The sequence below is a fragment of the Tinamus guttatus genome, unplaced genomic scaffold, assembly GCF_059628265.1.
Source record: "Tinamus guttatus ecotype Peru unplaced genomic scaffold, ASM5962826v1 Tinamus_guttatus_pri_ptg000131l, whole genome shotgun sequence".
NCBI lineage: Eukaryota > Metazoa > Chordata > Aves > Tinamiformes > Tinamidae > Tinamus > Tinamus guttatus.
In genome coordinates, this window is record NW_028288665.1 from 1719379 (window position 1) to 1745108 (window position 25730).

General features: G+C 37.4%; 1 protein-coding gene and 1 long non-coding RNA gene across 5 annotated transcripts in view; one reads left to right on the forward strand and one right to left on the reverse strand.

Annotated features, from left to right (window-relative positions):
- Positions 1-25730, reverse strand: part of PHACTR1 (phosphatase and actin regulator 1) — a 290390-nt gene that overhangs the window by 197686 nt on the left and 66974 nt on the right. The gene's annotated exons all lie outside the window — the stretch shown is intronic.
- Positions 1876-2215, forward strand: LOC148595253 (uncharacterized). Its single transcript, XR_015913202.1, has 2 exons — positions 1876-1926; positions 2060-2215. It is a non-coding gene; the product is annotated as an uncharacterized LOC148595253 (long non-coding RNA).

Below are 25730 nucleotides of genomic sequence, written 5' to 3' on the forward strand. Positions count from 1 at the left end.
AACAATAAAATCTGGTAGCTTTGCCATGTTTATCACTACTTAAACAGTAATAACTTAAAAAAATAATAAAAAAAGAAAATAGAGCTGTCATTTTCATTAAGTGCCAAGGCAAACATACCATCAGTGACTGCACTTCCTCAGGGAAAGGCTGTCTTAAGGAACCACAGTAGAAAATGGTCAGAACCACAAGAACTGGATCTCTCTGCCCTCAAGAGATCTTGTACTGTGAATGATGGTACCAAAACCAATAATATGTTTTTAAAAAGAAAAAATAAATGTCAGACTCCACTGGTTGGCAAAATGTACAAGAAAGCAAAAGTCTATTTATGAAGCTTTGCAAAACCTCTTATGCTATCAGAAATCACATATTAATCAAAATTAATTGCCAAGGAAAACATTGTATTGTGCTATCATTTCTTTTTCCTTTTAATACGCCGGAGTGCTCAAGCACAAAAGACTTCACATGTCCATTATTATTAAATATTTGTGTCCAGGCAATGATGACTTTTGTAATAGTTAAAAGTTAAAAATAACAACATGCAACTTTTTATGGATACTGACACTTACATATATCAAATGGTAATTGTATGGAGGATATTAAATGGAAGAGAATTAATAAAGATATGTAAACATTGTTCTTTTATGTGAGACTACAGTGCACTAGGTTTGAGATGGAAGAAATTCTAATACTATTAACCTTTAAATGAAAAATGGGTGAACAGAGGCCTGTAGGATATTAGGAGCAAGAAAACTGTCATTTTAGTTTATACTATGATTTCCACTAGGCTGGCATCTTCTTTCCAAGGATACACGGCATCATTTATGTCACAGAAAGATCTGATTAAAATACATATATATAACCCTGACACAAATCCAGTAATAAAAGCATATGCATCTCTATTGATACCCAGCTAACTCATTTCATTCAGCTTTAGAAAAAGTCAATGGAGGGGTAGGGGCAGGGAGGGAAAAGGTCATATGGAGACAAAAGTAAAGGTTTATTTTCCAGCCATAAAAGTCCAAAGCGCGAGAGAACAAGATCTTTTCATTCTAAAAATGAGCGGTACATGACCAGAAACTGTTAGCTAAATTCACTAACTATGGTTACTTGTTTCTTGAATGAATCAGCGAGTATGGAAAACAATTTGTCCATTGACAAATTTAGTTTTTCCCTTTGTCTGCAGAAGAGGAACATTTTGCATATGCCTTTATTTAATATTAGAGTGACAGGAATTATTAAAGAAGAATAATAAACAAAAGTATATTTTCTAGATAAATGGATGGGATACCCACATCTTGAGCACCAGTCATACGAGGTCTCTCTGTATCATAATGGATGTAATTACATTCAGAAAAGGTTCAGAGAAGACCAAAAAGGATAACTGAAGATGCAGCACACATTCAACATTAGAAATAATTTAATTGACCACAAGTCTTCTATATCTAAAGAGGTGACTGAGGGAAAGGGTAGGAGTTCATAAAATTCTCAGGAGCTTGGAGAAGTGAGTAGGAAATGACTATTCATCACTTCTCCTAACAGAAATAAAATAAAAATCAATGAAACCAGCATGTGGCAGTATGGAAACAGCAAAAGGATTTTTTTTTTTAAAACATACAACACCCAGTTTAGCATTGGACATACTTGGTGTAGAAATAATGAGCATTTGCTAGTTTAGCAAAGTAATCTTTGCTTTTAGTTCAAAATCTAAAAAGCAGAGTGTGTTAAATACTCAGTTGTGCTCGTAAGAATTAGTTTTATTTGGCAAGTAGAAATGAAACAGCAAATTAAAATGAATGATTTAGATAAAGTTAAAATTTTGCTGACCAAATAACCAAATTATTGGCAAAGCTTATGATTTTTTGGCATTATTTCTTCAGCACCAGTTTAAGCTGTTGTTAGATATTGCTTAGAGATAAATCAGTGGTGTCAGTCTCAATGGTTGGACAATCTGCCCTCCACCACCACTTTTTTTTTTTGTCCCTGTGTGCTCTTCAGCCCAGTTCTACAAACTAGCATTCTCATGTGTGCAGCTCCACCAAAGTGATAAAATTATTTTAGGGCTGTGGGAATCCTTAGACACCAACAAAATCTGTGGCTACCTACTTGTGACAGCAACATTTGCACGAAGTTGGAGCACAGCTGAGCAAGCATAAACATAGTCACAAAGTTTTGAACTGCAAAGAAAACGAAGACAAAACAAAAAAGGCAACAAAATTCCTCACCTCACTTTTCCACTGTAGGAGTTATTTCAGTCAGAGAGAGACATGAGAAAGAGGGTTCAGGGCATTGTTAGCCAGATGCTAAGTAACATGATGTGGAAAGTAGAAAGATATGTGTCCATGCGAATTTTTTTTTTTTTTTTGGAGGGGCGGGTGGGGTGTCACACACTGCATGATAAAGTATCAAGGCAAGACCTCCAACAGAGATGAATAGTCACTTCTTACAGTGCTCCAGAGGACTGAGCACCTGCAGAAAAGCACTCCATGAGAAGAGAACAATTGCAAGAGCACAAGAGAAGACCTGTAAGAATAACATGTTTTCTCTGACATTTTCTAGCAGACTACTGCATTATGGGAAGTAGGCCAAGGAGTTTTGAATGGATCAGGAAATGCATTTTACACTAAACTGCAGGAGAACATTTGATGCTTTCTGGTGCCCTTGTCTTCTTACGTTGATGAGGTATGGCAGTACACCCTCCTCTACTTGAGTGAAGCCGCACCAGTTTGTACAAGCAAAGAACTTTTCTCCTCCAACAGCTATTTCTGCTCCATTAACTGGCTGCCCAACACTTTGGTATTGCTAGGAAGAGAGTGGGCTGCTTTGAGAGAGAAACATCCCTCTCAAAGCAGTTGTTTGCTTCTGAACACCTTGATACAGTAGAGCCTTGTTGTACATAAAAGTAGAAGACACCTCTGGTGCCAGGGTGACAAGCTTCCTTCTAAGGCTTCCTCCACAGAATGAGGAGGCACCTCCCTTTCTTTTAACAACTCCTGAGCTTGAACAATGCAAGGACTGCTTATATGCAGGACTGCAAGAAGCTCCTCTGGTGGCTATGTCAGAGCCTCTCGCCCTTTGGGCTGGCTCCCATTCGCAGCAGGGCATCAATCAACCTTCCAAACTCTGGTCAATACAATGCCCTGAGCCAATCTATTGGAGCTATTTAAAACCATTGCAATGAACCTGCTTTCATAACAGCAAAAGGAAGATGAGAAACCTGCCTCCCAAAAAACCTCATAGTAAACACCGTTAGTGGCAAATAACTAGATCTTTAAATCTCTTTCCTCTCCAGATCCCCAGCTGAAACACCACCCTAAGATATATTTTCATTTAATTTCCAAATTCCAGAAATTTCTGAATCAATTTATGCCCTCCTAACTGTCCACTGCGCCAGCAAATAATGATTTCTGATGCAATATACAAAGCTTTTTTTAACCCAGGGGAAAACAAGCCATGTGAGTAAATTAGTACTTATTATTTTACTAAATAAAGCAACAAGCTGTGCGCCTGGCATAAGTAATATCTGCTACTGTTGTAGAAGTACAGGATAAGCTTGGCATCAGGGTGATATTAGGCCAAGGCATCCCATGTCTACATCTTCTTAGGAGATACTGAGCTGATGAGCAGAACCTACTAATGTCTACATCTCATTCATTGTTATTGTTTGGTTTTAGAGCTCTGGGCCCTTCCAGTCACTCACTTCATTGTAACTGAGAGAACACTTTTATTAATTAATGCTTATTTTATTCACTGCGTTTGGAACTGAAAAGTATTTCAAAAATTATTTGTATGTGTCTTCATGGAGGAAGTGTCACCTGGCAAGCAAACGCTTTGATTAGACTTTCAGTTTGTATAAATTGAGACAAACAGAGCTGTACTGATCTAAACTGATGATGCCTCCCAACTTTTGTCTTCAGATGCAACCAAATTCACATTAGACAGTAGCAGCACTCTTCTCAGATCATGAGAAATCATCAGATAGCCTATCTTTAAAGAGTAGTGTACCACGAAAAAATGCTAGATTACCTTCCCTGATTAGCACAGCAAAACTTGATTCAGTGAGAGTTTCATAAAAGAATCAAGTTTGTTGAAAGATTTTACCTTTCACTGGAATAAGACTTCTTGCTGAGTGAGGGTTACTTCATCGTTAGAAGGCTTCCAATTGATCCTTTTCATTATTCTTTGTTTGATGCCAGTTCAATTGCATTAATAAACACTAGTGATAATTTTAATGCTTCTTTAAAGTTGCAGCTCACTATGCCTTTTACTCAATAGTGTATTTTTTCATACAAGCTTCTGGAAAAAAAAAAGGAGTGGAATATGCTATAGTCATTGATTTTGTTAATTACTTTTAGTTAAGAATAACTGTCACCAGGAAAAGAAAAACTTTGTATTGTCAGGGCAGAAATGTGAATATTATAGCTCATTAGAAATTGCAATCTATCATGAAAACTGCTCTCAGAAAAACATAATAGTCCATAATTTTCCAGTCAGGAAAAGAAAAGAGCACACAAAATATGCTTCTGTCTGTTTTTCAGTTAATGTTTTTTAGCAATATCTTTGTATTTTTAAGAATGGATCCTGCCTTTGATGAGCACAGAGTCCTAATTAATATAATTGCTGGCTTTATAAACACACCAATACCACAGTAGCATAAGCTCAGCCAAAGCTACCTCCAGAGGCTTGGTTTCCCTATAATTGATCTGCAGGATCTGCCTAGTCTCTTTTACACCCCCTCTCATCCCCAGTAAAGCCTCTTTCCCAATTCTGAATCAATATTATAGGAGACCCAATAAGTTGTGCCTGCCATGTCTACTCAGCTGAACCTCAGGAGTCTATACGGTCTTCTGCTGCCTACCAAGGCAATACCATCCACCCCAAAAGCAGTGTTCAAAGTACAGGCAGTAAGTTCCTGTTCTCTTCTGGAGCAAACAACAATCAAGATGCTTTTGAGTTACACTTGTAAATGAATACACTATAATATTTTAGTACTCTCTTCATCATTCACTCAGATTCATGTTTTCTGACTGCAGTCAATAACCACACAAAGTAAGCATATTTTAAGAAACAGAAATAACAGCAGCATCCTGGATTATGAACTAGAATTCCTTATCTCTCCACATCTTACCTCAGAGGTAAAAATTATGACTGGGCAACAAATAAACTTACTTTAGCCGTTTATTCTTTAAACATATTATTATCTTATCTGATCAGCATCTTTGAGGGAAAAGGATAGGTTGGGCTAGAGAAATCACAATGAAATCTTAACCTGAGGTGTTTAAATGTCACTGTTGTCACATCTTCAGAGCGCTCTGTCAAGAGCAACAAGGATACCTACAGAAGCCAGTGGAAAAAGCTGTCCTTGATTTCAACGTATCTAGGATTTCACCCAAGATCTTGGGATAGGTCTGATGCATTCAGCATCAATTTTCTGCTGAGAACAGGGTGTGAGGTATTTGAACATTGCAAATAAACACTCTAAAACATGCAACTTCTCAAAGGACTGGGTCACAAGGTATTAAACATCCCAAAAGGTCATGTAGATTTTTACAGGAATGTAGGGATGTAGTTTGAGATTGTCCTTCAGACAGTAGTTTGTTTTCAAGAGCAGTACTTTGGTGAAGTTTCATTATACAGAAACAGAATAGTTTGCAAGTGCCTTGTGATTCAATAATATAAAGGAAACACTTCCTTGAGATGAAAACACAATAAATTCTCACTAGATTTTTGTATGCAGGACACTGAACCCAGGTATGCCAAACAGGCAGATATGCTGAAGAAACAATTACTTGAGATATCGTTACTGATGTGTATTGATGAAGTGGAAAATGGAGCATGAGGAGGAGATGCATGGGAGGCATAATTACCATTTATAGTACCTGATTTAGTGCTACACTGGAGTAGCGTGAATAAACCTACAGGCTAAGCTGCTACAATCAAGAGGCTCTCCTCAAACTGTTGTGCACCCACACAATAGATACTTTACAGAGCTGGAAGGACTTAAACATAACTGAATGCACCCAGTACCAGGTGACTGAAGCATCTCTTCCCTGCTAAACCTGCATAGATTAAAGATGATCATAAATTGGAACAATAACCATTTAGCTAAAAGTACCATTATCTGCTCCCTTTGCTCAAAGGGCTCTAGGCTCAGTATGTGTACATAACACCTCAAATCAAAACTTTACCCAACATAACTCACAAATAGGTTAAATTAATTTCTATCAGAAAAAACAGGTATGACTTTCTTATCAATGAAGCTGTCCTGTGATGTACATTTCTGCCTTTAACACATAGGATATGCATTTAGTTCTCACTCTCTATATACAAGCAGGTAATCTCCTGGGTGTAAACACAATAGTTGCAGCTCTGTGCTTTACCATCACCTGCTTCAATGTATTTAATGAAATTCTAGTGAAATTAAAAGAGTGTCTTGGGGTATTTGGAGAAACTAAGAGTGGCTTTTACCTTCCTGTTCCTGTAGGTTAAGGATTACACAGTTCTTCAGCTGTCAAACAAAACACGTAAGATATTTAGCCACTGAGAACTTACTGCAATCTTCTATGCCTGCAGCAAACATGACCACTGTTTACTTATTTACTCAGGAAAGCTTTGACTTAGAATTGCAGTGGTGCTTCATAGTTTCTCATCTTGGAGAACCCAAAATATGATAAACTGTCAGTAACTGTCACTTCCTGCTTTGAATAAGCTTTACAGAATGCAATGAAACAGCACATTGTTCCCTACCTTGAAAGGGCAAACTGATTTAAAATGTTATGTCAAATAAGCATGCACACTTTATAATTAAAGGAAGCCTACAGTATAGACAACGCTCACTAAAAAACAGAAAGACAGTGTGTCAAGTAACCATCAGTACACTCACTGAATAGCCATTCTGCAGTACAGAACTAAAACAGAGTCACCCCAAAGCATTTTCTTATCGTTTTCAGTCTTCTGATCTTTAAAGGTTCTAAGGTAAAGTTTCCTACACAATCTGGCTCAGTGCTGATGGTTTCTTTTCGTCACAAGGACGTATGTAACTGTGTGGGTGCAAGACTGAAGAAAATGCAGTACTTTAATCAAGTGCTGCATAGAAGCTTGAACCCTTGACAGGCACAGTTTCTTCTTTTTATTCTATTGCTTTTGGAAAAAAAAGATTATGGTTTGATTCAAAACAAACAGCTAAGAAAATCCAATAGATTTCCTTGGAATCAGTAAGTTACAACTTTTTTAAGGGGAGAAAAAAAAAAAAAAAAAAAAAAAGGAGAAAGCCATCTATCCCCATCTATCTATAGTCTATATGTGTATATTTTTAATTCTCAATGTCATTCAAACATCTTATTCAAGTACTTCAAAGAAGAGAAATAAATATTTAAGATGCATCATATAAAATGAGTCCAGTGTGAGCATTTAATCACTGTCTGATTTTTGGAAGGTTATTTATTTTTACTGCTATTCAAGACACAGCTTAGCACTCCTATTTGATGCATACAGTAAGGACAGAGCATTCTTAAAATAAGGTTTTCCCTTAAAAAGTATATTATATTCTCCTGAAGCAGTTCAGCACCATTTGTAGCATTAGAGTCACCGAGAGGAAATGGTTTTTTTTTTTTTTTTTTGTATGTATTCATTTAACCACATGAACATGTGATATTATAGACATCTATATCGGAGGTAGTTATTGTAGGCTTCCTCTATAGTCAAAGGAGAGAAAGATGACAGCAGCTCATCTTGCCCTAAAGAGTAATCACCATAATATGGAAAATGAATTGCTCACTTGAAAGCATCTCAAGTTCTTTTCTCTGCAAATGGGGCCTAAGAGGATTAGCTCAGATTTAGATACCTCCCTTGAATATACTCTTTGTTAGGGGACATATATCCCATCCAAAGAGTCTTTTTGTTGTGTACATAACTCTGTTGGTCCTTTCCATATTACCCCAGGAGCTGCTACAAACAAATACAAAAGTTAATGAACAAAAGAAATAGCTCTGCCTCACCACTAGCCTAATTAATGGGAATATTTGACACTGAGGATTTTATCCAACCCTCAGTTACAGTAACACCTAGGATTATAAACCAGATGTGTTGCAAAAAACTACCAGACAAACAAATCAAAACCTCAAATGCCAGAGGATTCAGTTCATAGAGTCCTTTGTATCATCTGGACTTGTATTTTTCTGTCCTTTCATTTGAAAGGAAGGGGCGACTTTTCAAGGTTTTTCAGTGTAGAGAAAGTCTTGATACATTTTTGTGATGTGTGGATATTTAGCCCTAATGGTTACTCCTCAAAAGTCTGTTTCAGTTTAGTAGCTGCAGCACAGCTTCTACACCTAATACTTATACAGTAGCTTTAAGAGGAAAACCAGCACCTTCCCACCCCAGAAAAAAAGCTTTCTGCAGTCACCACTGAGGAAGTAAACTACTTAATTCCTGCATTCTGCTTTCAGGGAGAAAACAAATAGGGACAATCACATGGAGAAACAGGAATCCAGAAATGGCCCTCTTCATTAGAAAAGAAAACAAAATTTAAGAATTGCAGGCTTTATGACAATGGCAGACTCTACAGTCACCAGCAGGTAATTTCAGAGTGGGGGAATAAAAAAAAAAAAATGTCCTCTGTAGTGACTTTGTTTAAAGAAAAGCATAGAAGCACAGAGATGACCAAAAATTTGACTGCTGATGTGCTGTTACAGGAATACCCTGCTTTATTCAGGACAGAAACATAAGTACAAAATGCTACCAAAACTCCCCTCATCGGTCTCCCTTTTGCTGCAACCCTCCTCTCTCCCTTCTATAGTTTATGCAATACAAAATATCAAAAATGATGTCCATGCAATGCAAGGGCAGCACAAAGTATATGTTCCTGGGGAGAAGGTGGCTGGGACTTTCTTAACTGTGCTGGTGTGCAGGCAAACAAAATGGGATGCAAGCTTGGCTTGAGCCTTTAAAACTCACTATCATAATCATGGCTTAGATTTTCACCCCTTCCCTGGAATATTCTCACTGGACAGGAATCTGGAGGGTATGCCATCTGGATTAGTTTTCACTGTGATACCTGGTATCTAAGTGTAACATACGGGCAGGATACAGCCACTCTATAAAAACTCTTCTGAAGTTGGAGGATATAATCTCCATTGAGAACAAATCAGCAGCCTCCAACTAGAAAAGTCAAGTCCACCAGGGCCAGGAAAAGTATTCCCATATATATGTGTGTGTGTGTATATATATATATATACACACACACACACACACACATATATATATATATATATATACACACACACATATATATGTTTTACATATACTAGGGGTGGCATTTTGAGAGGGATTCTCAAGGGTTCTCAAGAGTCCATTCCAACACCTTACTACCCTGTTGGGAATCTGTAAAACCTGGATCAGCAAAACATTCATCTGGATCTTTTTTCACATAGTAGAGTCCTTTATATACACTATATATACACTTTCAGAGTGCATTAAAGCATGGTTCTCCCTATTTCATAAAGAAACCACTAGTCACTTTGATTCATAACACATTTAATGTGCATGGCAGTAGAGGCCAATTTCCTGTGGTTGGTTTTTACTATAAATTTAAGAACCCAATTTCTCCAAAGTGTGCTGGGTTTTCTTTGGCAGAATTTGAAGAAAGTGAGGGTTTAATAGATTTTGCTATTTTACAAGCCCAGCACTGAAAAATTAAAACTATCTTTTTCTCTGTGAAAATAACTGAAATATCAATAGCTGTACATGATTTATATTTCACTAATTTTGAAACTCTGAAAAGTACAATAGAATTCTTTCAGTAACTCAAGGCTAAACCAATCTGTCATGCTGCTTTCTGCTGCTGGTTTTCCAGTATGCCTCCCCTTTCTTATTCCACTTTTTCATTTAAGATGAGTTTTTGCAGAAGCACTGAGCAGTAGACAGCATATTTATTTTACCACATGTGCTTAGAAAATCTAGGTGCTTTGGACATTGAGCTCATCCTTACAGCAAGTTCTGAAAAGAGCCTTCTAACAAAATAGTGATGTACCAAGCTGATACAAATAATATTACATTAGGCATTTCCCACCAATATTATTTCTGTATTAAAGTGGGATTTTTTTTTTCCTTCACTGAAATCTTCCTTCTCACTTTTCCCAATCCTTTAACCCATTTGTTCTATTTTTTTTTCTCTCCTTAAAACTAAGGACACATAAAACATGCTTAGTTTTATACCTTTTGACAGTCATCGCGTTACTTGTTTTATAGAGACAGACAAATACTAGACAGCAGGCTGTGCCCCTGGGTACTTTAAGAGAATGGTAAATTCCAACTTTTCCCCTCACCATACCCAGTGAATTTACACGACAGACTATTGATGAAGAACAGAACTCTGCTCACCTAAAATCTTATGGGTCCACTGATAGAAAGAAGATTATGAAATTTAAATATCAGAATCTGGTAACTTGGGTTATTTACAAAAAACAGAATGCATAGGTGACTGGTGGAGCGCTTCATTTACATCCCTTGCCTTCTCAGTTATGTTGCCCAGATACAGGGTGCAACATCCTACTGAGGACCTGACACCTGGATCCTCTTTTAACCACCAGATTGCTGCAGCAAGATCCAGGACTCTGCTCTTGACTGGTGGGGTGAGATTCCCATCTAGCCTTAACACTAAAAATCTACTCATTAGTGTGGCAGGGACATATTGGCTTGAAAGAAATAAAGAATATTAAGAGCAGCTGTTTAGCCCCAGCCATATCTGAAAATATAGCTTAAACCTCTCCTCTGGCCTGTAATTTATTAGATCAATGTGGCACTAAACAAAGAACTAAAGCAGCTGTTTCCCTGCCTCTCATGGTCCCAAGCAAATACTTTTTCTCCCCCTCTTTGCAAGGTAAAATATCTTTCAGTTTCTCCTTGTATTTTTAAACACAACCTGTAACTCTGATATCAAGATGATGATACAAGGGCTTTTGTTCTTGCTATTTCCTCAGTGGCCCAACAGCGGATCTAGCTTTGTTACCAGACACCATCTTTTCAGGCTTTGTCAGGGCTGGAATGAACACAGCCCCATCAAACAGAATGCCTGAATTCTACTTGAAGGTACTGAAATGATTTTTTATTAGATCTACAGAAGACCCAGCTCCCTGGTGCCCAAAGAATCTACACATTCGTACAGCTGGCAAGGCTGGGCAGAAAGCAGAGTTTGTCTCCAGGGGCATATGCTAAAATTAGAACTTACCTATTCAAGCATTTGTATTGCTCTGATGCAGAGCTATAATTTTTTGGCTGAAGTACTACAGTTTTCTCCAAAGGGAGGAAAGGCTGGAGTTTAGCTTTGTACTTGTCTTATACAAAAGGAACAAGTCTCTGCTTTTGGGTCTAAGACCTCGATAAAATTCTTTTATATCCAACTAGCATTTCATGATGCTTCTTAGCATCACATCTGCAGATAAGCACTAATTTGTCCCCTCAACCCCTCAAACAAATACCTTTCTGGCTGTTACATAGCAAAGAAAACACCCAACTCAAATCTAAAAGATATAAAGAGCCCTTAGGGAAATCAAAATTAAATTTCACATCCTTTCCATAAATAATGATATTGCAAGATTATCTCACAATGAGACTAAAAACTGACAAATGAACCCAGTAGAGTAGGTTCATAAGAATAGATTTCAGAAGTTTATATATATAATTAGTTAGCAATTGGTTTAGAGAAAAGTCAGAGAATATGACCCAAAATATGAAACAGCCTAAAGAAAATAACACCACTATTCAAAGGTTTCACTACTGTAATAATGTAAGAAAAATCTATGTTCAGTATTCTTGATCAATATTAAGAATCAGCCTCTTAAATGCCATGCTGACATGAATACTGCAAGTAACATTATGTCATTTACTGAATATACGTATAGGTTCTTCTTAGTAAGAAGCTGAGTTTAAGAAAACAGATACGTGCTTATCCTTCTTCAGGGTTGGATTTAGGTGCTTGCTAAAAGTTGTGCTTTAAAGCTCTTCTCCCTAAAAGGAAACTTTTGGGATTTCATGTGGCAAGCTGAGCAAGTTTCAGTCAACCAGTTAGTCATGCTAAAAAAAAGTATAAACATATGTTTTGAAGTACATACAATAGTACATGGTTTTGAAGTATATACAATAGTACACGGTTCTGATAAAACAGGATATGGTTCAGTGAGTCAGCAAAACCAACAACTACAATGAAGTCTTACCAACTGCAGCTGAACTTTGGGGAAAAAGAGCCTGGATAGTCCATAGCATGGGCTTTCTACCCATGGAGGACTATAAGTAGGTCATATAACTTAGAAACACACGTGTGTGCACACACAGATATGTTTAATTTTAGACTTTTTTTATTGGCAGACATTTTAGATGAAGCTTTTTTCTTGACAAATACATTTTGAAAACATTGAAGTTCTTGCTTTCTTAGCATAGCGTACATTGACATCATAGAGAATGCCATTCTGATAAGCAACATTTTTCTTATCCTGTGAGACTGCAGGAAATTATAGTAGAAAAGGATCACTCTCTAAATCTTCACAAAGCATGTGATGAAGTCCCTACCAGACAGGATACAGGCTGAGATAGAAAACCTGAAGATAAACTTAGCTTAAAAGGGTTGCTTAAATGGAAACAAATATCTCTGTCTACACACAGTAGAGGCTCAGGCTGAGACCATATACTTAATCAATATGCAACTAAACCCATAAAGACAAGTACATATTACATATTTTAAAACAGAAAGCTGAAGCCTTCTCTTTGTTTTTCTGAGTCAGATTCTACAAGGACCACTCTTACACATCCAACTCTGCTGCCTTCCTTCTACCTCAGTCACAAGGATTTACAGAAGACATACAACATATAGGAAGCAGGAGTAGGGTTTAGAAGACCATGCACACTTAGAAGATCATGCAAATATGAACATGCAAATCATTATAATCATGCAGACATATGCAGAATTAAGTATTTTTTTTTATAAGAATTAAGTATTATTTTCTGAATCCCCTTCTGTTTTAGGCTTTCTCTTTATGTGCGAGGTAGTGTTTTTTGAAGTCAAGTATTTGAGTAAAGTATGTTCAAACTGTACATTTAACCAAATTTGATGAGAGCTGTGCTGCTCCACACTCCCAGAAAACAGTCCAGTAAGTATGGTTCATAAGCAACTTTAGGCACCTTGACTTGAAAATTTTGGCTAGATTACACTCCACATTTTTTTCTTTACTTTTATATATATATATGTATATAAAAGATATATAGATAGATAGATAGATAGCACTGGATTATTTATAAAGGTAGACATCATGCTTTGGGCTATTTCTGTGGCATATAAATGCTTTCTTCTTCTTGAGTTACTTGGTAATTCATGTTTTATGATGGCTTCCTTTCACTTGATACTTCGCAGATAAAAGTTAGAGTAGGCAGAGATGCAAGTCTTTTTTTTTTTCTTTTTTTTTTTTCCTCTTCTGTAATTATAATAAATGCTACAGAGAACTTTGCTCATTTGCACTTTCCAACTATGGGTCCTAGGCTCAGGTCAAAGAAGAGGCTTCAAACACAAACTCTGGCACAAATCTCAGCCAGGAAAGAAACAATCCCTTTGAAAGGCTCCACACAGTATTCTGCGTTTTCATTTATGCCATATCGCTTGACAGCTTCCTTCCAACCTGTCAGGGAGACAGTATATTCTCAACTGTCAAAGACTTCAACTCCCTCGGATATGTAATGCTATTTTGAAACATTAGGATATGTGGGAAATTGTAGCATTTATAAGTGTTCAAAACTAGAGAAATAGGAAACTCTTGTATTCAAGTTAGTGAATACTTAGCAGTACCAGATTTCACGTCCCATTCCTATATATCTGCATTTGTGCAAGGAATTATTACTCATTATGAAACTAAACAGAAAAACACACACACACACACACACACAAAAAAAAGCACTTTCCCCACAAGCAGCATACAAGAAACACGTGAGTGAAGACAGCTACTTAGAAATACATGAAGGACAGAATATGCTCTAGCACACTGGGCAAGATGAGCAGCAATATAATTGTATTTGAGGTGGTTATGCTTCAAGTCTGAAAACTGCTTCCAAAAATTGCTTTTATACAAACATAAATGCAATGAAAACACTGCTCATCTCAAAAAAAATTCACCTGCTGTACACACCTAAGGAGGACCCAACATCATGACTGTGATATTCTTTTACAGTTGCATGCATGAAACGAGGGAACTAAGTCAATACATTAACGGTTTGCCTGTAACACAGCTTGTTGCTTTCTCTTGCCTGTTTAGCATTCTGCTTGCTTCTGCTCTTGTTGAGCAATGTCCTGGTTTGAAGCTCAGAAGATGCAGCATTTTTTACAAGCCATCTATACAGTTCCAGACAGAACTGTCCATCAACGATATTAGATAACTATAAGTCTATTTGGAATAGGCTATTTCTCTAAAGTTCAGCTGAAGCCTCGCTGGTCTTCAGATCCATGCAGCATATGCAGCCTCCCTCATTCTCATATCATAATTAAGCATCAAAAACAATAACACATCTCATTAAACATTGTATGCTTGGGTTAACTAATTTGGTTAAACTATTTCAGATACTAAAAATGTGACAAGAATAAAAATGATACCTTGACTTTGTTCTACTGTGTGGGAAACTGAGAAACCATGAGAAACTGTGGGAAGCCGTGAGAATGGTGAAAGTTAGGAGTGAGAAACTGTGACAGTTAGGAATAACAGATTAGCAGATAGAGAAAACTAAAACACAGGCTGGATGCACTGATCTCTGGTTGGTTACCTGTTGTCCGTTAGCAGGATTGGACCCATATAGCAATAGAGTCAAGGAATTGGCTGGAGGCAGGGGGAGGGAGCGCGTGGACAGCGTATGCTTGCATACTCGGAGAATATATAATTTTGGTCTGATGCTCAATAAAATGGCTTCTGGTCCTAAACCTTAAGCCCCTGCTCCTTTCGATGACTCCCACACTACTGCACAGGTATGTTGTGATGTCCTTCAATGCAGACTGAAATTTTCTTTCACATTTCTTCTGTTATCATTAACATGGAATAGAAGTGCAGAATAAATACAAAATAATTCATTCCAAATACTCATGTTGTATGGCCATCTGCCTTAATCCACTTGGAGAAGCTTTCTATAAAATAAGTGCTATCTTGCTGAGTTGCTGTGGTGTACAGATTTGCTACTCCTATCAGGATAGTTGATTACTCCCTCCCCTTCTTGGTTTGACTTTGAACTTGGAAGATAAGTGATGAGCATATTGCAAAAGTACCATTCAGAATTATTTGAGAAGACAGAGGTGTCCTTGCATAGAGCTGTTGATGAACAAACTACATTTTATTTTAATAAAACAAGGTAGGAAAAAAGAGAAAATACCAGAAATAAGTAAGCTTGATTTTGGCATAGAAGACAGTAGAAAAGAAGTTACTTATGTTCAGAATTTATATCTATAACTACTATTTCAAAATACCAAAACTCCAGTTTGCAGTACAAAATGCACTCTTTCATACTCCCAGGCTAAAGTCCAATGATTAAATATATGCCTATATTGGCTACCTTTGCAGAAATAAAACAAATTAATTCTTGCTGTCATCATAGTTCAACCTCACATATATCTACTGAGTGCAAATATATGATCCAAGATCCAAAAATATCATTTGTCTATTTGTATGATCAACATCTGTACTCCCAACTCTAGCAAGCCCAGAATGGATTTACTGTTAGTAATCCTAATAAATTTTCTAAAAGACTAGAATTCTATAGATTCTGAATTAGGTTTTATTCTAGTCAAATCCCAAAACTAAAGTATTTTAGTATGAGACTAGAGCTAGGTTACTGAATCTATTCTCTAGATGCATACCTTCATTTTCCAGACTCTTTATGCACCTACGAAGTACTACATTAGCGATCAAAATCAGTGAGTTATCTTAAGAAATACACAGTAAAAGACTGACACTTTAAATCTAGACAGACATACTTTAAAGATTTCTTGTTGTAGAGAAAACAAAAAATCTCAAATTCTGAAATCTCAGAAGGAGCCGTGAAACAGAATTGCTGTCCTTCGGCCAGCTCCACAGAAGATCTTTGATGAAAGCTTTACTTAAGTTGATACAACCTTTGTCATTATCATCAAAAGAAGCAATTCACCCTTTCCATCGATATTGTCCAGATATATTTTAAACCAAGAATTTTTAGATCTTAAAGCGCACTCATCCTCTGTATAGAAATATACCAATTCCTGCTGGAAAGCAGCAACCCCAGAGACTACAGACTTTTCTCTGTCAGAGAAAAGGGGCAGGATCAGTGTGAGATCCTGCAAAACCTTCAGGCAGACCTAGGCAGTTCTATGGAATCAGAAGGGAAAGAAAGGGAAAAAGAGAGATTCAGGAAGCCTTAAATTTTATCCTAGTATAGCTTCAAAGTCCTCGTGTCACTTAGGTGATAAATAGCAGCTATTTTCTTCCCTAGGCAGAGCATATTCCTGGTATCTATGCTCAACAGGAAGCAAACACAATCACACTACAATGCTGGTATAGCACCTAGAACAGTAGCAGAAAAATGAGTCCTCGTACTTGTGACAATTGAAACTGTGGAGGCAGAATTTCTGACTTTGTTGTACGGTGTACTACGACAAGATTATACATAAATGACCTTTCCAATCTTGCTCTGCATCTGCCTCCCTATCCCCCACTGTCAGTCTTGCTTCTGGTTTCACACTTCTTTTCCTCTTAAACACCATATCCTACAAAGTCTCCCAGGTACTAGCATAGCCAATCCTAAATCTATCCAGGAACCTTAACCTGGATAACATTAATTGTGTGCTCCCTTGATTTCCAAGCAAAGGCAAACACAGATGACTAACAATCATGGAAAAACGCTTATTTTCTCCCCTCCACAGTTGAAGCCTTGCAGAGTTTCTAGGACAACAAAGAGATGGGGAGGATTGTCCAGCACTCCAGAGGGCTGTCATTCAGAGAAACCTAGACAGGATGGAGAATTGGGCAGAGAGGAACATTATGAAGTTCAACAAGAACAAGTGCGGGGTCCTGCACCTGGGAGGAATAATCCCAGACAGCACTACAGACTAGGGGTTGACCTGCTGGAAAGCAGCTCCGCAGAGAGCTATTTGGAGTCCTGGCTGACAAGAAGTTAGCTATGAGGAAGCAATGTGCCCTTGTGGCCAAGAGGAAAAAATCTAGCCCTGTATCATCTTTGACAGTAGCCAAAAAGACAATTGGGACAGTTTAAGAATAGAACAAAGAAAACCCTTTCCCTAGTCTATTTATCCAGGCTTCAAAACATGATGGCTCAGGGACTACCTGACCCAAAAGCAAAATTTTTTTTTTTTAAGTTTAAAAGCCTTTGATAGACTTCTCCAGTCTTCCCTTGAAAATGTGTACATTTTTATCACAACATCCTGTGTTGAGGAATTTCACAGTTCATCCGCACACAGTGTGAAGAACCATCTCTCTTTGTTTGCTTTAAGCCTGCACCTCTTCTGCTAGCTCCTGTGTTGGAAAGACAGTGAACAACTGAAGTCTATTCACCTTTCCTTGCTACCTCTGATTTTATAGACCTCTGTCTACCTCTTCTCAGCTGTATCTTTTCCAGGCAGAAGAATCCCAGCTCAAGTAGCTGTTCCTAAAAGGTCATTTCTATATTTCTCATCCTCACCTCTTCCATTCCTTTTGACTCCCACTACCTCTTGTACTGGAAGGAGCCATTGATCTCTATTCATCTTTTCTGCATCACTAAGTAGTGAGGAGGGATATCTTTTGCAGACTAAATATAGCCCAAGTAGTTGTTCCTATAGAGTTATTTCCATATCTCTCATCCTCACCTTCATCCACTCCATGCCATTTCCATTCTACTATGTTCCTTTTGATAGAAGCCAACCAGAATCACACACAGTATTCATAATTCAGATGCAACATCTGTTTATCCAGTGGTGTACTGATGTTCCCTGCACCTACAGAATGATGGGAGGCCTCATCTGCAGAAAGGCTTCCGGATGAGATTCAGGGTGGAGAAGAGGACAGTTACTCTCTTACAAAATAGTCTCAGAACCTAGTTTGCAAGAAGAAACTATAGTAATAAAGACATTTTTCAATTCTACGAACAGCCAATAGGCTCCTCCAGCTAACAGGTAAGCATGCCACTATGTTACGAATGATTTTTAAGAAGAGTCAAGCAAAAAAAATAAAATAAAATAAAATAAAAGAGTAAAATAGAAAAAAGTTCAAGCATTATGAGAGAGAGACATGTTACTGTTGGAAGTCCAAAACCAGTTAACAAATAAATTAAAAATTGTCTTCTACTAGACTTGTCAAACTTAGGCTTTCTGCTCATTCAACTTCAATTTAGAGTGTTAGCAAGGTTGTCTCCTCAGGGAAGCCAGATTGATCTTCTTAATAGTATTAACTTATTACTGCCACTTTTGGGGTGTGGATATACACTATATGTATATACCAAAATACTATCTGGTTCACAGAGAAACCAAAGCAGATACAGAGAAGAACACTTGCTGAAAAAGAAAGCACAGAGTATATTTCCCACAATACGGTGGTGGAGGGGGGGGAACAAAACACTCCTCAGAGGTCCAATTACTGCACTGTGCAGTGAATTTTATAGAAGAGCATTAGGGCCTATAAAGAAAATGCTTGTTTAGAAGAAGCAGATCCTTAAGATTTCAAGACTGCAATGTCTTTAAAACTCGGTAAGGACCATTTATTGACAGGAAAAGCTGATTAAATAATAATAAAAAATGATTAAATAAAACACCACCACCACAACATTATTTTGCCTCACTGTTCTATAGATGAAAAGGGGACAGATGCCAGAAGCAGACTTACAGCTCCCAGGTGGAGAGGGGACGCTGAAGGAATTTGGAAACAAGCCAGAGCAAGCAAATGCTAAGTCTGTACATTTTCTGACTGAGGGGAGGCAGGGCACACTGGCTGGGCAGGACTCACCTCCGACTTCAAAAGTCAAGGAGAAGAGAAACCTTAATCTAGTAGAGTTAAATTCTGCTGGAAAAAGACATCTAAGAGAAGGATGAAGATGGTCTTCCCCACCTCTGCTTTATTTCAAAAGGCTCTGCTACCACTGAAAGATTCAGAAACTACCTGGCATCACTGCTATTTTACTAACCATGTTATTTACTGGCATTATTCCAAGCTGCTCAGGGATGAAATAAAGGTGAATCAAATGCATTGCACAGCCAGCAACAGAGAAAGGCAACACACAGTTTTATAAGCTAGTATCCAAATAGATCACAGGGTATTTTCTTTGATGAGAAAAAGCTTTTGGATAAGTAGGTTTAACTGCAAATTAAAAATAACTAAGTTGCTAGTTCAGTAATCTTTGGAGGAGTCCACCCCACTCACATCTGCTTGCTTGAGATGCCCTTATTGAGTAGTCTTAAAAAGGCTGAGAAAGTAGTGAACTGGGGAGTTCAGAGTTGTTCTTCACGTAACCAAACAGAAGTGAAATTGTGATTCTGGCTAGTAACTGGATATTTCCGTGAATCTCAATTTTCTCAATGCAAAATAATATTGGCAATACCAACGTGTGTCTTGCTTGTATCAGATATTTCCATTCATTAAAAAGACTAGAAAGCTGAGTGAAAACTTTTAAGTGTAGGGGGGAAAAAACTGTGAAATTAATCAGTTATTGCTATTCAGGAAACATGTTCCATTATGTTCCACAAAATACCTTGAATTTCTTATTGGCATAAACTGATTAGTCTTCATAGTTACAGTTTATCCACTGGGGAACCAGAGTCTTTCTCTATAAGGCAGAACTTCATCCCAATTGCATATTAAATATTGAGAGTAAATTTGATTTTCCATGGCTGTTCTTCATACTTTCTTTACTGGAAAGATTTCCTTCTTCCTATCTGACAGTTACGAGCCCCTAACTCCCTAGTGTCAAGCCCCACCTTTGTGCCAAGCCAAACCTTTAGGCAGAAAAATTTCCACTAGAGCAAAGAACTATGTCAAATACAGTTAACTTCTCTTTCTGTTAGGAGCATCAAACACACACAAGTAAAAGGTCTGCTATACAGTCTTCTCTTTCTCATGTGGATCAAACAGAATTCAAGTTCTGTTATAGATATAATCAATAAGTTAACTTGAATTATTCAGGACACAGCAAATATATGTATACACACACATACACACACACACACATATATATATATAGCGGCTTTTGCAAATATGTCAGGGGTGTAAAGCAGAGGGAATCCTGTCAAGAAATATTTCAGCCATTCTCTTAATCATTTTCCCCTATGTATCTTTATGAATGAAACCCAGGGGAAAAAACAAAGAGGAACAGACAAATTACTCCAGAGAAATTACTCAAAAAAGTCAAAAAAAAAAAAAAAAAAAAAAAAACATGAACCTGGATTGAATGGTAATTGTCAACCAATTGTCAACTGGTATAATTAAATATAGATCTCTTTTTTTGCCTTCCCTGGCTTTTTAAATCCATGAGATACTTACCCAGTTTAACATAAAAAGACCCTGTCCCCTGTATTTGACAGCAGGACTACCATTCAACCCTTGGCTGTTAAGAATGGCCAAAAAAAGAAGTACTCCCTCCAAATCCTTTACAGATGTGCACACTTGGCCTCTGGAGAGCAGTTAAATCCTGTCCTGATAACTAACAATTACCTCTAAAAATGCCGAGCCCAAATTGAGCTCATGTTTAGAGATGAGGTCAATATGTAAAGACATGGTACCTCAAAGTCATATTACCCCTTCAAAATAGATTTGCACTAACTGTAGAAAGCAGGGACAATTTCTGTTAGAACTTTGTAAAGCCATGCAAAGTCTTCATCTTTCTATAACAACCCCAGCTACATCAGCTTCTGCCTGCATCTTTGCTGAGGTACTATCACATCTAGTGGCAACTGTCACCAGAGCTGCCCTGGCACTGCAAACCCACTGTGATTGGAGAGATTTAGTTAAGTAATAAAAACCTACAGTTCGGTCTTTGCACAGATAATTCTAGCTCTGCATAAACTGTCAATCATGTTGGGCAATTGTTCTTCTCATTTACAAAGAGGAAAATCAATGGTTGCTGAACTGAGAGGTGAATAACATTTAAGTGATGTGTGTAAAGCGCTTTAATATTGTATAGATCTTGCATAGGTGATAAGAATTATTGCTGTTAATGTTGGGGAGGGCTTAGCCATGTCCTGTTGACATCATTTATAGACTTCTCCCCTTCCTGTTCCTGAAGCTCTAGGAACAAAAAACCTCCAAGCTCCATACCATCACGCTCCCTTTTAGGCTAAATTTATTTTCACCTGTAAGCTGACATATCTTCAGAGCTCGTACAGGCTGCAGGGGCGATATAATTCTTGAAAACGCTCCCACTGAGACAGCAAATAGCTGACAGTTGTCTTCCGGCCTCTAATTCCACAGACACAGCGATAAAATTAAACAGCTTTAGAAATGCCTCAACAGTGAGCGTGCTTGTTCAGCAGCCTGGCTGCTGAGCATATCAAGCTGTATCAGCCCATGCACAGAGGCTTTATTTCACAAGAATTAAATATCCCCTTACAGCCTTTCTTCCCTGATATTAATTCTCAGTTTAATATCTTTAAGTCGAGAGCTGGATTTGCGTTTGCAGCTTCCATATGGGCAATTAAAAAAAAAAAAACTATCCAAGAACAAAAGACTTTCACTCCTACTGACATGGGCCTGACCTAAGCTGCCGCGCAAGTATTTCAGTACCTGTTTTTATGTCCAAAATGGTCTGGAACACCCCGAACTGCACTGGGAAACCCAGTTTTTAAGAAAGCTTAGAAGCCTCAGATGACAGTGACACAACAGCTCAGTGTTGTATTATAAAAAGACTAGTGGTTGTGCCTCAATAGCTTGCAAGAAGAAAGTGGTAGGGTCTGCAGAAACGCGAACATAACATTTAAATGCTCATGAGAAAAATGTTCATACTAGACATGCTCATGAATAAATAAAAAAAAAAAGAGATAGATATCCTTGCAGTTCTTAGATTACTGGATTTAGTTATAAAATACATTGCTTTCATTATGCAACCTTAAATTACATAGCACTTGGAAAGCTCAGAATCATTGTGGATACCTAATAATACTTAATAATTTTTTTTTTTTTTAAAAAAAAAAAAAGGAAATATCTGTCTGAAAAATTCTATTATACACAGTAGCATCCAGTTTTGAAGAGAAAAAAAAGAAGCAGAAGCTTTCTTAAATAAATGCTTATCTAAATAAAATAATCTGGACTGAGAAGCCAATAGCCACTTTATCAACAAATACACACAGTGACTGGACCAAATCTATCGTTAAAAATATTTTCCTGTCTTCTCCATTTCCTCAAGATTATTTACCTGCTCTCACCTTTTTATTACAGTTTAGCTTCATCATTTATTTATATTCCTCCCAGTTCTAGGACATTGACACAGATGTTAAATATGACTTTTTTTTCAGCTGCTCGCATTTGCATTTTTTTTTTCTAAAAGAAACAGTTATATTTATCTTACTTGAACAATACAAAGCTATTCTTTAGACATCAAATCTGATACCAATCTTTAGGATATTTAAAACTTGGGTTCTAATTCATTAGGGACTTAGTGTAGCCTGACTATGGAGAAATCTGAATCGCGAAAACAGAAGTGGGGAAAAATGTTCAACCTTCACAACTTGTTTTAGCACCAAGAGACAGGAAATTCAATCAACTGAGAACACTTAATACAGTGTACCTAGAAGTTTCACTTCTTTGAAGGGAAAAAAACTCAAAAGTAATGACTAGTCAAATAGTCAGTCCTATTGCTAACTATATTGCCTAATACGACCAGAACATAGACTGGGAAGCATCAGCATGGAGTACAGGCTATATATTGTATTTTTAAATCTATTATATTTAAGAATTACGGATACTAGCGTAGGGTATAAGCTTGGATGTTACAGTGATAACATAAACACATTAGTTTTGAGCTTCACATCTGTGTAAAGACACAGGAGAAGTTAAAAAGATAAAATAGAAGGTGATGGAGATCATTAATTACCATGCTGTGATTAAGTGGTTAAAAAAAAAAAAAAATCAAGTAGATTCTGTTAAATTATTTCCCAAGTAAGAACTGCTGAGACTACACCAGGCAGTCTCAGAGTCAGCTACAGACCCAGGTCAAAGTCAGAGAGGGGAGAGGTCCCTGTAATATTAACAAGCAGAGAACCAGCACTGCACCAGCTGTAATAGCAGACACTTCCTTTTCCAGTTAGGGCACTTCCTACCTTTAACATAAACATAACAAATCTTGAGTCTGGAAGAGAAAGTTAAACACGATAAAAATCCACATGTTTTGGCTGCTCCTTCCTTGCTAGTGATTTCTACCCTTCCAGACAGAGGGGGCACACAAGTAATAAGTTCAGCACCGTGGGGGAGAGGTGGAGGGGCAAGGAACACAAAGCTCCCTCCTCATGCAGAAGGATCTCTGCCTTGAGTGAGCAGAACTAGGATTTGAGCAAAGCTATAAAACAGAGGAACACTTCATCTTCATCTGCAATTTTGCTGCTCATGTGATTTAGTTTTATTCTAATGATGCTTCTCATGGTTCGGGCTACTCTTAACAAGCTAAACATAAATACAAAACTTTAAGTTTCAACATTGGTATGGATTGCTTTTCCCAAAGTTATTTTCTTCTCTGTATATGTATGTTTAATAACAGTGGTATTTAGAGAGATCTCTGAAGTTATCCTATCCTACTCTTTCTGCTTCTTTAGCAGCCTTAAAATTCTTCAGAAGGTTGCAACAGAAGAGAAAGGATCAACACTTGCGTTTGGCAGATACATACAGATACATAAACTAAAGGTGTGTAATATCTTGCTGTGACACAACTACTAAGTTCAGTGTAACCAGCAAGAAAATTATCAGGCAATGATCTATGAAGTAAAAGGAACTCCTGAAGACTTAATGGGATTTCCTTTGGATCCATGAGTTACACCTGTGATTAAGGATTGAAGGAAATTTAGGAAGTTCAAGTAATATGCCTATTACACTGTCACAAGCAGTTTGCTCCCTAGCAGTTGTCAATTTACCAGGTTGGCATCTGCAGCATCTTGGCAAATGTCTCTCACTCAGGAGAGACCATGCTTGCCCAAGTTCGACAAAAGGATGATATGAAATGAAGCAGACATGACTCCTGATAACTTTGGAAAACCAGTTTTAGGAGCTGGAATTCACTACAAGTATGCCTCCTAAATACTGAAACAACCTCAGTGGTGCTATCAATACTGAAATACCACCCAGCTACAGTCTTTTTGCAAGACTGCAGGACAATTCAGGGCAGAGTGAAAACAGCCTCAACTTCAGCAGCATTACAAGATCAAACCACATTTTCACTGTTCCAATACATCTTTTTCCTTTATGGATAAACTACTCCCTGCTAGCTGAGACTCCACAGGATCTGTATGTTCTTCCTTTCTCAAGACGAAAGCTATAAAAAAACCCTTCTGTATGTCTTAAAATAGGATACAGTGTACAGGGTTGAAGAACCATTACAAGAAGAAAATATGAATATGTATAAATGAGGTTATATATGTGTTAACTAAGATTTTTCACGTAATTATTTTTGATTAGCTACTTGGCGAGAGTATGAATGTTTTCTGTGGGTGCGTGCACTACACATCTTTTGCTGGCACTGGATAGCTCTTATTGTTATAACATGCTGAGAAGGCTCCAGGGAGCTTCTTTGCTTACTGCTAATCTCTGGAAGTTTTAAAATTACTTCCAAGCTAATAAGAAACTGAAAAACACTTATCTGTATATCACATATACACATACGCAGGATTATATGGCAAATCCATAGATACATTCTAAGTTATAAAATAAATAGTTTCACCATGCCCTATGAGATTGTTTGTACTTTCTCCTTCTGCATGTCTGACAGCACATATCCCTTTGCAATTCAGAAAACAGAGTTTCATGAAACACAAATCATGCCTAGTACTTGGGTTCTAGTACTTGATACTCACTATTTGCACAGCAAAAAGATCTCCTGCTCATCAGTTTCTCCCAGATATATTTTCTCTTCTTTAAGCAAAATCATCTCCCTATTCTTCATCCTTCTCTTTGAGAATACACCTAGATTTGTTTTCTTAGCTTTCCCAAAGACCTGGGAAAAGCGCTTGCACAGGCACCTGTGATAACTGGGGGAGGACACTACAAAGGCAGAACTAAATGAGAACATGATACTGGCACATTAAGGAGTTGTTAAACAGTTCCCACCTACTGTTATATGAGATCCCAATAATGAGCTGGACTGTATGTGCTCAGACACAAAATTGCTTCTCGTTATATGTTAAATGCAGCTATTTTTAAATCAGGAAAAAAAAAAAAAAGGAACAGCTGGCAGATAGTTTTAATTGGGTATCTTCCCTGTGGCTGCTTAATTTCCTTCCCCAAAGCTTTGTGAATAGCAAAAGCTCTTTCTTCTTTTTGTGACTGCATTGGTCATTTATCAGATTAAATAACATTGCCACTGAGCACATGGAGCTTTGCAAGTTCCCTTCAAAACCTGAGAATGGGACTTTCTAGGTTTTCTTTCAAAAGGATCACATAAATGCTTTATTTTTTCCTTAATAAAAAAGATAAATAAGATCTCCTCATGCTCCTTCTAAAAATGACCTAAAACAATTGGTAGACATGAACAGAAACAGAGATAAAACTCAACAGGG